This window comes from Panthera tigris, chromosome C2 (genome assembly GCF_018350195.1).
Source record: "Panthera tigris isolate Pti1 chromosome C2, P.tigris_Pti1_mat1.1, whole genome shotgun sequence".
Taxonomy (NCBI): Eukaryota; Metazoa; Chordata; class Mammalia; order Carnivora; family Felidae; genus Panthera; species Panthera tigris.
In genome coordinates this window covers 9,433,729-9,445,944 of record NC_056668.1, presented here as the reverse complement: position 1 = coordinate 9,445,944, position 12,216 = coordinate 9,433,729, and the positions used below count along the sequence as shown (strand labels likewise).

The following is a 12,216-nucleotide window of genomic DNA, read 5'->3' as shown; positions in this document are numbered from 1 at the left end:
TCTGGCTCCCTCTCCATCCTCCACACTCTCTGGCAAGCCCATCTTCCGGCACAGGCTGAGCCCTGCATGTCACAGGCGAGGAACCACTGGCAAGAGGCGTTTCTCATTGGGTTCCAAGAATGTGGAATCGTGAACACCATGGCACATTCAGGAGGACAAGTCAACGAGAGCTGGTACTGCGATGGGAACTGCGGACAGAATTCCTCAGTGATGCCTCAACTTTGAACTTGGACGAGCAGGTAAATGGCAAATGAGGGAAGGAAGACCAGCCAGAAGGGGCATGGGTGCATGTCCATGTTTAGATCCTCCCCCAAAAGTACCTGCTATCGTTATCCCCTTGCTTCATCATATACACAGTATGCGATGGTAAGTGTATAACTACCACCTCCCCAAAAATCAAATGTATGTGTGTGTGTGTCCCTTTGTAAGTTTCTTATACATTTTTTACACACAGGATGTACAGCACACAATTTACAAAAAATGATAAAATACATGATATCCCATAATATTCTTTATTATAAATCTGTACAGTTAATTGATTCGCACAGAATTTTTTGAATTTTGCCACACCTTCATAATTTCAGCCAACCAATGGCCGTAATGGGGGAGCGAATGTAGTTCCAGGACGAATGTTGGTTAATATTTTGTTTACATTAGCAAGTAAAGAGAAAGCAAAATGACAAAAGTGTATGGCAGAGCCTCACCTCTTCATCAGTCATGTGAGCAGCTTTTTTGTTGAGTCAGACAATAGTTTTCAAATAGTAGAAGACCATGTACTCAATTTCTGTGTTATTCGTGAGGTAACATCCACGGACACGACCAACTTTTAAGTTTAATCAGTTCATCACCATTCACATTTCGTCCACCATTTTGTTATGTGCACATGGGTATGTTTATACCGAATGATCAAGCCCTAGTTTGTAGCGTTAGCCATCTCTTTCATGTAAGTTACAAGTTCTCCCCTCATGGCCTATTTCAAACTACCAAGGTGACGTCACCAAACGCAGAGTCTGAAAGAGATCGTAGTAGCAGGCCAGCATATGAGATTTTCACACACACACATAGAATAGAAATAAATTACCTCAAAAGCACAGATAATAGTAAAATCCAGTAAATTAATTAGGTGATGAGGTTAGCATATTTATTACTATTGTCTTTAGTATATAATTTTTATTGTAAATTTATATAATTTAATTTTTAATGTTGGCTGCGCTTAACGACTGGCTCGCAAAGTCCCTGAAAATTTAATTATTGGGTCTCACAAGCCAGTTCAAGCCACCTCTAACACACCATTGTATGAAAATGGGATCACGCTCTATGTAATCTTCAGGCAGCTGTTTTATCACATATTATGTTATTCTTGTCTTTGGACCTCCCACCCTCTTCTTTGCTCACAGCTCTGTCACAGGATGTGGAGCCCTGAGAACAACTCCCAGAACCCCTTGCCAACAGGATTTCTATTCTATTACCAATGAGAGGTGGATGGGAGGACAAAAGTAGATTTCATCATCCTCAGGCAGTGATGGTGGCAGAAAACACGGGCTCTGCAGAAGCAGTAGTGGCTTCCTGAGACTTCCTGGCCTGTGAGGGGCACCCTCACCCTTGGGTTTTGCCCCTCCCCCATCCTTTCCAACAAATTTGTAGGGCCTGATTTCCTGTATTCAGCCCTTCCTGTTGGAAATATGTAGAATGGTTTCTGGTTTTCAGATTAGAAGATTGGGATTTATCCATGTTCAGGCATGGAGCCCAGTGCCACCATTTTCACTGTGGTATAATATTCGATTCTAGGATGGTATCACCTAGGACACCCCACAATTGGGCTCCATTTCACACCCTGCTGACCCAGGCTTTGATGCTTTCAATACAGCCAATATACCCAGATTATACTGTCACAAGCAACAAGACATTGTTCTGGTGTTTACCCAAATGGCTCTCATGCTTACCCATTAGACATGTCATTCCTTGCTCTTATCAGCACCTTCTGCAGGTGATCCAGTGGGCCTTGCCTTCTAGTCCATCAACCTTGACCTAATGTGCTCTCCTGTGTTGAAGGAGGGCCTACTGGTGGTCGAGACTGGTTCCTATAGGTCACTACAAGCCCACAGGAGCAGGATGAAAACAAAAATCATATAATAAAAATGTAGTTCACCTTCTCACAGTAAATTAGTGTTAGTTGTAAGTTTATAATAGTGAAACATAATGGGCAACAGTCCACATATGCCCACTAGTCAATCAGACTCAGCCACGACTTCTCTAGATTGCCCCCTGTGCTCACACAATCTGTTCTGAGATATGCAGGAGAGAAGTTAATTTATTGTTAGGAAGAAAAGGGAAAATATTTCTCGCCTTGTCTGTGGGTCCTATTCACCCTTCAAAACCCAATTCAGACATCTCCTCCATGATGCTTTCTCAAACACTACCAATCTGAAATACCTTGCTCTATGTCCGCTGTGCCTTGTATATAATTCTTTATATACCCTTGAGGGATAAGGTAATGTCTTTTCCCCAAAGAAGAGATTTGCTTACCACTTACTGTTAAGACCATTGGAATCTCCAAGTTCTGTGTTCCTCAGCTGTGAGGCAAACCCCCTGCATGCTTAGTATCTACCTAGGCCCCTTCATGTTGCCCTGTGCGACATAGGGGATAACAAGAACCCATCCCAACATGAAGCTCATTCCACTTGCTGTGCCACGAATAACAAGTCCTTTGTCTCTGACCCAGGAACCTTGAATCTTCTGCCAGCATCCACAAAACAGGAACAGGCTGATGTACTAGCTTGTAAGCAGAATACAATCCCAGATCCTTCACAGATCCTGGACCGACTCTGTGTCTTTTCATCCTTACAGGCTCCAGAGTCCAACACAGGTCCTGATTAGTATATGTCTGGATTTTAATCAAGTTGAATTGACAAGGGGCGCCTGGGTGGCTCAGTCAGTTAAGCGGCCGACTTCAGCTCAGGTCATGATCTCACGGTTTGTGAGTTCGAGCGCTGCACCAGGCTCTGTGCTGGCAGCTCAGAACCTAGAGCCTGCTTTGGATTCCGTGTCTCCCTCTCTGTCTGCCCCTCCCCTGCTTGTGCACTATCTCTGTCAAAAAATGAATAAACAGGGGCGCCTGGGTGGCTCAGTCGGTTAAGCGTCCGACTTCAGCTCAGGTCACGATCTCGCGGTCCGCGAGTTCGAGCCCCGCGTCGGGCTCTGGGCTGATGGCTCAGGGCCTGGAGCCTGCTTCCGATTCTGTGCCTCCCTCTCTCTCTGCCCCTCCCCCGTTCATGCTCTGTCTCTCTCTGTCTCAAAAATAAATAAACGTTAAAAAAAAAAAATGAATAAACACTAAAAAAAAGTAAAAAAAAATTAAAAAGTTGAATTGACTAGACCAAAGACAAGAACTTTTCTTCTACTGAGTACCATATAGCCCAATGTTTCTCAACCTTGGCACAACTGACATTTGAAGACTGTCAAACTAGGGCTTGATTGACATTCTTCATTGTGGGGGATATTTAGCAACATCCCTAGCCTCTGCCCAGTTGATGCCAGTAAACCCACTCTCTAGTTGTGGCAACCGACAATGTCTCCAGACATCGCCAAGTAATTGTTCTTTGGGGAGGCAATATCACTACCCCCAAGAACCACTGGATTAACCTATCCCAAGGATGTGGGTGACGGTTGGAAGAGCAAGCAAAGGGGCCATAATTAAATGATAATTTAGCATAGTCTGAAATTTTAACACATTGGGGAGAAATATAAAATACTGCATCATCTATTATATCTCAGTAAAACTAGGGGGAAAATACTGCACTACCTGCTTTTCACAGCTAACAGTAAACACAACTGTTGTTAACATCTATGGCATAAGTGCCATGCAGAGGCCATCAACTAGATCTCCCCATTTATACCCTCCAGCAATGCTGTGAAATAAGCATTTCATGTTATAGGAATCTGAGGGATGGATTGCATAAGTGGCTCACCCAAGTGGAACAGTTTACACTTAAACACAGAGCTACGAATCTCCAACACTCTTGCTCTTAATTATTAACCAACCTCGTGCTATAATCCCAGAAAGAAAGGGGGAGTCAGTCTGGTGGTTGGAAATCATGAAACGGGAAATCAAAGCCTATCGTAAGAAAAAAAAAAAAAAACCAAACTCACATGTCGATACCAGTGTCTTAAGGATTAAAAATACACAACCCTTTAGATATTTTAAGTGGGCAGATAAGTGCCAAAATCTGTAATAATATGTACTTTGATTCCTACATAAAAATGTTAAAATACAAGCCCTCATGTGTTGCTGTCTTTTCTGCATTAAAAAAAAAAAAAAAAAAAAAAAAAAAAAAAAAAAATGCTAACCAGCCAGTCCAGGAAGGAGAAAAGTGCCAAAACCTGTTTCAACAAGGCAAACACCACTCAGAACTTTGGCGGAGTACCTTCTCCATCTGGTGGTAGGTTAAAGAATTGTCCCTGAAACACTTCGAGCCACCCAGTACTCTGAATGAGTCAGACACACAGTGATGCTCCAAACTGATCAGATTTGTAATTTGGAGACAGCAAAATTACTAATTACCTATGGAATTACAGGGCTGAGTAACTCCTAAATAAAAATACTATTTTGACTATATTTAAAACTTTCTCTGAGAAGCTAACATTCTTAAGTACCTTACATCCTTACATAGATTTGGTCCATTCCAATGGATTTGGTCCATGAGGATGTATTCCCTATATACTTAACGCTCAGAAATATTTTAAATGCACTACAGTGTTTCATCTTGGAGGCAGAGAAAGATAGCAAGAAAGGAAGGGGGAAAGAAAAGGAATGGAAGAGGGAGGATGTTTTTGCCATATTCTGTGGAGAACCAAAAACCATAATTCTATTAAAAATACCTATGTATATTTGTCAAAGATTTAAAATTATATAAGTGAGCTTCTTGCAGGAATCCTGAAAAACATCATCTAGAAAAATAAATGACGACTTCTCAACTAAAATAATAAGTTTACCTAAAAGTGAAATTAATGTCCAATACTAAGATATACATGAATAACTTATGTTGATAAAAAATATCTTTGGGGCACCTGGGTGGCTCAGTCGGTTGAGCATCCAACTTTGGATCAGATCATAATCTCCCAGTTCATGGGTTCAAGCCCTGCGATGGGCTCTGTGCTGATAGCTCAGAGCCTGGAGCCTGCTTCAGATTTTGTGTCTCCCTCTTTCTATGCCCCTCCCCTGCTCACTCTGTGTGTGTGTCTCTCTCTCTCAAAAATAAGTAAACATTAAAAAAATTTTTTTTTAATCTTTCTCCAGGGTGCCTGGGTGGGTTGGTCAGTTAAGTGTCCAATTCTTGATTTCAGCTCGGGTCATGATCTCACGGTTCATGAAGTTGAGCCCCACGTCGGGCTCTGAGCTGACAGCACAGAATCTTCTTGGGATTCTCTCGCCCTCTCTCTCTCTCTGCCCCTCGTCCCCTTCTCTCAAAATAAATAAACATTTTAAAAAATATACGTTTCTCCAATTATTTTGTTTCTAATATAATTGCCTCATATCTCCATTCCTCAAATCTTTAAACTGTTCTCTTTCTTTTCATGGTAATATTACAGAACAATCTGTAACACATTTTTATTCATCTAACAAATATTTTATTGAGCACCTACTATGTACCAGGCATGGGGTTATAGCAGCGAACAGCTATAACAGGAGAAGGGGCAATCCACAGGCTCTCTACTAAGTGTGAGACACCATTTCATTTTGTTTTCACAGCTCTGGATGGTGGGTCTCATTATGCCCATTTTACACATGAGGAAACTGGGGCTGAGAGAGGTTGAGTGGTTTACCCAAAGACTCAGAGAATAAGTGGCAGAGGCAAGATTCAAAATCATGTATCTTCTCTAAAGCCCAGCTCTTAAGCCCTGTACCATCCAGCTACACATTTTCTTTCTTTAAAGTTTATTTATTTTGAGAGAGAGAGAGAGAGAGAGAGAGAGAGACAACACAAGTGGGGGAGGGGCAGAGAGCGAGGGATAGAGAGAGAATCCCAAGCAGACTCTGAGTTGCCAGCACAGAGCCTGATGCAGGGCTCGAACTCATGAACCACAAGATCATGACACAAGCCTAAGTTGGACGCTTAACAGGCTGACTCACCAGACGCCCCCCAGCTACAAGTTTTCAAGAGCAAAGCAGCACGCACGGGGAGCTGGTACGTGTGGGGCAAAATGCCTGGTCCTGGGGGGCACAGGGAGACTCGGCCCTGCCTCCTGGAACCGAAGCAGCACCTGCCTGCATGAGGCTTCCGGGACCAAGCACCCACCTGTCCACTCGCCAGCATTTGTTAACAGTAACAAATCTCCCAAACTCAGCTCCAACATTCTAGGGGGGGAAATCATTCTTAAAAATTAAAATTAAAGTGAAATTCAACAAAAAGACTAACATGAGAAGGATCATCAACAGGTCCTGTGATTTCCCCATAGAGGGGTGGGAAAGGTTAGGTTGGGGCTGCGGATTTCATGTGGCTTCCCTCCCTCCCCCCACTGAGTCAATGGGGCAGGCCAATTACTGGAATGTTCAGGCGGCCAAATACACAGACAAGTGGAGATCTTACGTCTGGACCAAGAATGCATTTTGAAAGGCTCGGCGACACAGAGCATAGAATGAGGAATAAAAAAATTATAAAAGACGCTCACTTGAATAGATGGAAAGTCAGCACTTCAATATATATCACTTCTATATATCATAGATTCAGGACCGCATCTAACAAAAACCAGAGTTGACATCAGAGGAGAAACCCCGTCGCAAACACCGCTGCTCAATGAGCTCATTACTCCTGGCCGTTTCTGGCAAATCTTTGTTTCCCACTTCTTGTCTAAAACACACTGTTTGCTTGGCAGAAGGAGGGAGACGTGAGAACCTCCTACAGCAAATGTTGATATAAAGGAAATGTCCCAAGTGACCGGTGGTATTTATCCATGTATTATTTCTGCCACCTGCACGGAGTTTACCAAGTAGGTTGGGGGGAAGGGGGCCGTGTCACTCTCTTGTCGTTCAGCTTGAGTTGCCCGGATACCCCTTTTTGGATTCAACAAGGAACATAAATCTAATTGTCCCTCTCTTCACTTAAACCGTAAGTATCCCAAATTAGGTCATGTCTGTGAACCACATGAATGAACCCTGGACACTGGAACTCTCTGTGTGGCTTGCGAGACCTGCCCTCTGAAACGAGAGGCAGCAAGCTTTGCAATCGAGATGTTCTGGGGTCTTGTCAAACACAGTCAACATTCAAGAGTTCTTCCCCTTGGCTCAGTCTCGGGGCACCTGGGTGGCTCAGTCGGTTGAGCGGCTGACTTCAGCTCAGGTCATGATCTCATAGCTCGTGAGTTCGAGCCCCGCGTCGGGCTCCGTGCTGACAGCTCAGGGCCTGGAGCCCGCTTGGGATTCTGTGTCTCCCCCTCTCTCTCTGCACCTAACCCACGTGCATTCTGTCTCTGTCTCTCTCAAAAATAAACGTTAAAAAAAAGAAAACAAGAATTCTTCCCCTTGGCAGGCATCCGTTTTGGCGTTCTCACTCCTACTTACTGATACCAATGAGCAGCTCTCCGAGTTCTGATTCCCTTTCTGCAGCCAAACTGCTGACTTACGTTAAAAACACCCTCAGCATCGCGTGGGTGGCTCAGTTAGTTAAGTGTCCACTTCAGTTTGGTTAATGATCTCATGGCTCGTGAGTTCTAGCCCTGCATGGGGCTCTGCTCTGACAGCATGGAGCCTGCTTGGGATTCTCTCTCTCTCTTCTCTCTCTGCCCCTCTCCCCCTCAACAAATAAATAAACTTAAAAAAGAAAACACCCTCATAAACTGCCACTTGTGGGCACAATTGTCACTGCCCATTCACTTCAGAACATACTTAGTTTCCACGGAGCAGAAAAAGAGAAACAAAGGAAGAAATCTGACGAAAATAAACCCAGAAAAGGACACAATTATAAATGTATATAGGAGCAAACTTTAAAGCTGTAGCTACTGCAGAATCATAGGCAAGTCTTAAAATAAGGTTTCTAACCATTGTGGAAATTGTTAACGTTTCTTTCATGAAATCAACTTTTTTTTTCCTTTAGGCTATATTTTCATATCATAGCATTATCACAACTGTGATTAATGAATTATCTGCATAATTTCTAATTTAATGTCGATCTCCCTGGTTATTCTGTAACTCTCTCAGACGAGGACCTGACTGGTTTACATCCCAGCTGCCCTGTATATTATTAACTGGCACATAGGAGGGACTCAAAAAAATGTCAACACTAGCTTTGCAATAGTGCTATGATTTCATTATTTCTATGTGCCACCTGTGTCAAAAGCACTATACATCATTTCCCAGGTTTGTCACCATGCTACAGTTATGCAAGATGTTACAGGGGTGACAGGCGTATGGGACCTCCCTGGATATGTTTTTTATTTTGCCACTTCCTGTGAATCTTTGATTATTCAAAGTCTTTGATTCACCTAAACAGTGGAACTTCCATTTGCCCTGACGCCCACACACCACACGATGCTCCTGGCTTGCTGGATTTCACCAGCGTTTTCCGTCTTTCACCAGCTCCACTTCTAACAATCCGACATCCTATATAATACCTAGGAGCTCATCCTTTCCTCCCGTGGACACTTGACACAGCAGATCACTGTGTACAACAGCGACCCTCCTGAGACAGCCAGCCAAAATGCCAACTATGATGGCGATTTTCATACGATTTATCCCTTTCTGTCTTCTCCACACAGACACCACCCAAAGTTGTCACATGGTAGTGATATTCAAGAAGAGCTAGCTGGAATACCAAGGGTCACGGAGAGATGTTATCATGATGAGCCAATCATCCCCTCAAGATTGTCGGTTGCCAATAAAATCCAGAACACGCGTGTCCAGGTTCCCAGTCGGTGAACCACACTCCTAAGTACTATGTAGCCACATCTGCGACAGCCTCACACTACACAAAGAATGAGGCCACCACCAAGCTGCCAAGAGCCTCAGAAAACGGTACAAAGTACATTCAAATCAACAGAAAGGCTTGCCATGTCACAATTTTTGGATAACTTCTCACCCCTTCCTCCCCAAAAGCCACCACTGGCTGAAGTTTGACACCACAGGCTTGAATCACACAATCAGATTCAAACTCTTAAATAAACCACTGAACAGATATTAACTTCCCTGTAGGCCTGGGAACACAATTCAGCCCTGCTGGGCATAAAGGGAGATTGAGTATGTAGGGGCAGAGCCGCGTCAGGAGAGCAGAGCATTCTCAGAAAGTGGGTTTACCAGCTGCCCACACCAGCCCCGAGCTTGTCCCACTCTCTGTGCTTCTTGGCCCTCCTAGTTGATGTCCTCCTCCAGGGAAAAAAAACAAAGGGGGCCCACCTTAACACTGACATTAGTCTCTGTGGGTCAGAAAACAAGAGCTGTTCAGCTTTCCAATACCTTCACCAGCTCAAAGGCTCAAAGCATTACCTGTCGTTGACTCTTGTTGTAAAGACAATAGCAAACAGCAGAAATTCAAGGGCAAACAACTTTGAGAGCTTCTCTAAACAGTGAGGCTTGGCTACCAGGAAAGAGAAAAATAAATGAAAACTAATCTTCATTACATCCTGGACAAAAATGGCAGGGAGGGAGAGAGCCAAGAGAAGGAGAGAGAAATGATCATCATTTAAAATGTTTTAATATGGCGGCGCGATCAAGACTAACTTTCCCACTGCCAGGCAGTGAGTCTGGAGAGGGCCAAATGGCCCATTCTCTCACAGGCTTTTCAGCAGAAAAGTAATACCCATTTGTATAACATTTATAAATCAATAAAGTACTTGCACATGTGGAAACTCAAAGTCTCAGCAACCCTGAGCTATCATACCCACTTTACAGATGAGGAAACTGAAACTCACGAGAGACACAGAGTCAGCCGGAAGTGGCAGAGCCAGGGGCACAATGGGACCAGTCAGCTGGTCAGTAGAGACATGAAAGAAGCGGCTGAGGACTGTGCTGTGCTATTCTTTGAGGAAAAAGAAATAAAGCATGGTCCCAACAGTTTATTTTTGTTTTTACTGTCCTTGCCTTAGAAGACATATCTAGAAAAATGTCGCTTCGGCTAATGTTAGAAAATATTGCCTATGTTCTCTTCTAGGATTTTTGTGGTTTCAGGTCTCACATTTAGGCCTTTAATCCATTTTGAATTTATTTTTGTGTAGGGTGTAAGAAAGTGGTCCAGTTTCATTCTTTTTTTGCACATAGCTGGCTAGTTTTTCCAGCATCATTCATTGAAGAGACTGCCTTTTCTCCATTATATATTCTTCCCGCCTTTGTCAAAGATTAATTGACCATATAAGCATGGGTTTATTTCTGGGCTCTCTGTTCTGATCCATTGATCTATGTACCTATCTCTGTGTCACCACCACATTGTTTTGATCACTACAGCTTTGTAGTATATCTTGAAATCTGGGATTGTGTTACCTCCGGCTTTGTACTTCATTCTCAAGGTCATTTTGGCCATTTGGGGTTTCTCATGGTACATACAGATTTTAGTATTATTTGTTCTAAGTTCTGTGAGATGTGCTGTTGGCATTTTGGTAGAGATTGCACTGAATCTGTAGATTGCGTTGGATTGTATGGACATTTTAATAATATTCATTCTTCCAATCCATGATCATGGAAGATCTTTCCATTTGTGTCGTCTTCAATTCCTTTCATCAAAGTTTCACAGCTTTCAGAGTACAGGTCTTTCAGCTCGTTGGTTAAGTTTAGTCCTAGGTATTTTATTCTTTTTGATGTAATTATAAATGGAATTGTTTTTTAATTTCTCTTTCTGCTACTTCATTATTAGTGTATAGAAAAGCTACCAACTGCTGGGTATTAATTTTGTTGTATAGCAAAGGAAAGCACCAACAAAGCAAAAAGGCCACCTACTGAATGGGAGAAGATATTTGCAAATGATTTATCCAAAAGGGGTTAATATCCAAAATATATGAAAAGCGTATACAAATCAACACCAAAAAAACAAGCAAACAATCTGATTGAAAAATGGGCAGAGAAACTGAATAGACATTTTTCCAACAAAGACATCCAGATGGCCAACAGACACATAAAAGGATACTCAACATCACTAATCATCAAGGCAATGCAAATCAAAACCACAATGAGATACCACTTTATACCTATCAGAATGACTAAAATCCAAAAGACAAGAAATAACAAGTGTTGGTCAGGATATGAAGAAAAAGGAACCCTGGTACACTGTGGGTGGCAATGGAAACTGTGGGGACCATTGTGTACCCATTGTGGAAAACAGTTTGAAGGTTCCTCAAAATATTAAAAATGGAAATATCATATGATTCCATAATCCACTACTAGGTTTTTACCCAAAGAAAGCAAAATATATATCTATATAGATATAGATATAGATATAGATATAGATATAGATATAGATATATATACCATATATAATATATAATATTCCATTGTGTATGTATATACCATACATGTATATCCAATATATATATGTGTGTATGTGTATGTGTGTATACAATGTATACAATGGAATATTACTCAGCCATAAAAAAAGGATGAGATCTTGTCATTTGTGACAACACGGATGGCCCTACAGGGTATTACACTAAATAAAACAAGTCAGACTGAGATAGTCAAAAAGCATATGGTTTCATTCATATATGGAATCTAAAAAAAAAATGAATAAACAGACAAAAAGCAGAATCAGGCCTACAAATACAGAGAACAAGCTGATGGTTGCCAGAGGGAAAGGGTGTGGGGCGAATGGGCAAAGGGGAGTGGCACGTTCAAGCTTCCCATTATGGACCGGATAAGTCACAGGGATAAAAGGCACAGCACAGGGAATACAGTCAGCGGTGTTGTAATGACCTGTATGTTAACAGATGGCAGCTACACTTGTGAACACAGCATAACGTATAGACTTGCTGAATCACTACATTATACACTTGAAACTAACGCAACACTGGGTGTCAAGGATACTCAAATAAAAAAGCAAGCAAGCAAGCAAGCCTAGTCCCCAGATGGGGATGAAGGGGGCTGGGGGATTCCTCTCCATCTTTGCAGTGGATCTAGGAAGCAACACTTCAGGGAGTTACTTTTATTCTTACTCTGACAATTCAAAGAGAACAGTGCCTAAGCTGATAAATTCTCATTTCAAAGGTGATTCATAGACTATTTTCTCCAAAAAGAAATCCACC

At 42.3% G+C, this 12,216-nt stretch overlaps 1 protein-coding gene across 1 annotated transcript in view; it reads right to left on the bottom strand.

Annotated features, from left to right (window-relative positions):
• The window catches only part of SETD4 (SET domain containing 4), a 136,866-nt gene that overhangs the window by 54,235 nt on the left and 70,415 nt on the right, over nt 1-12,216 (bottom strand). The gene's annotated exons all lie outside the window — the stretch shown is intronic.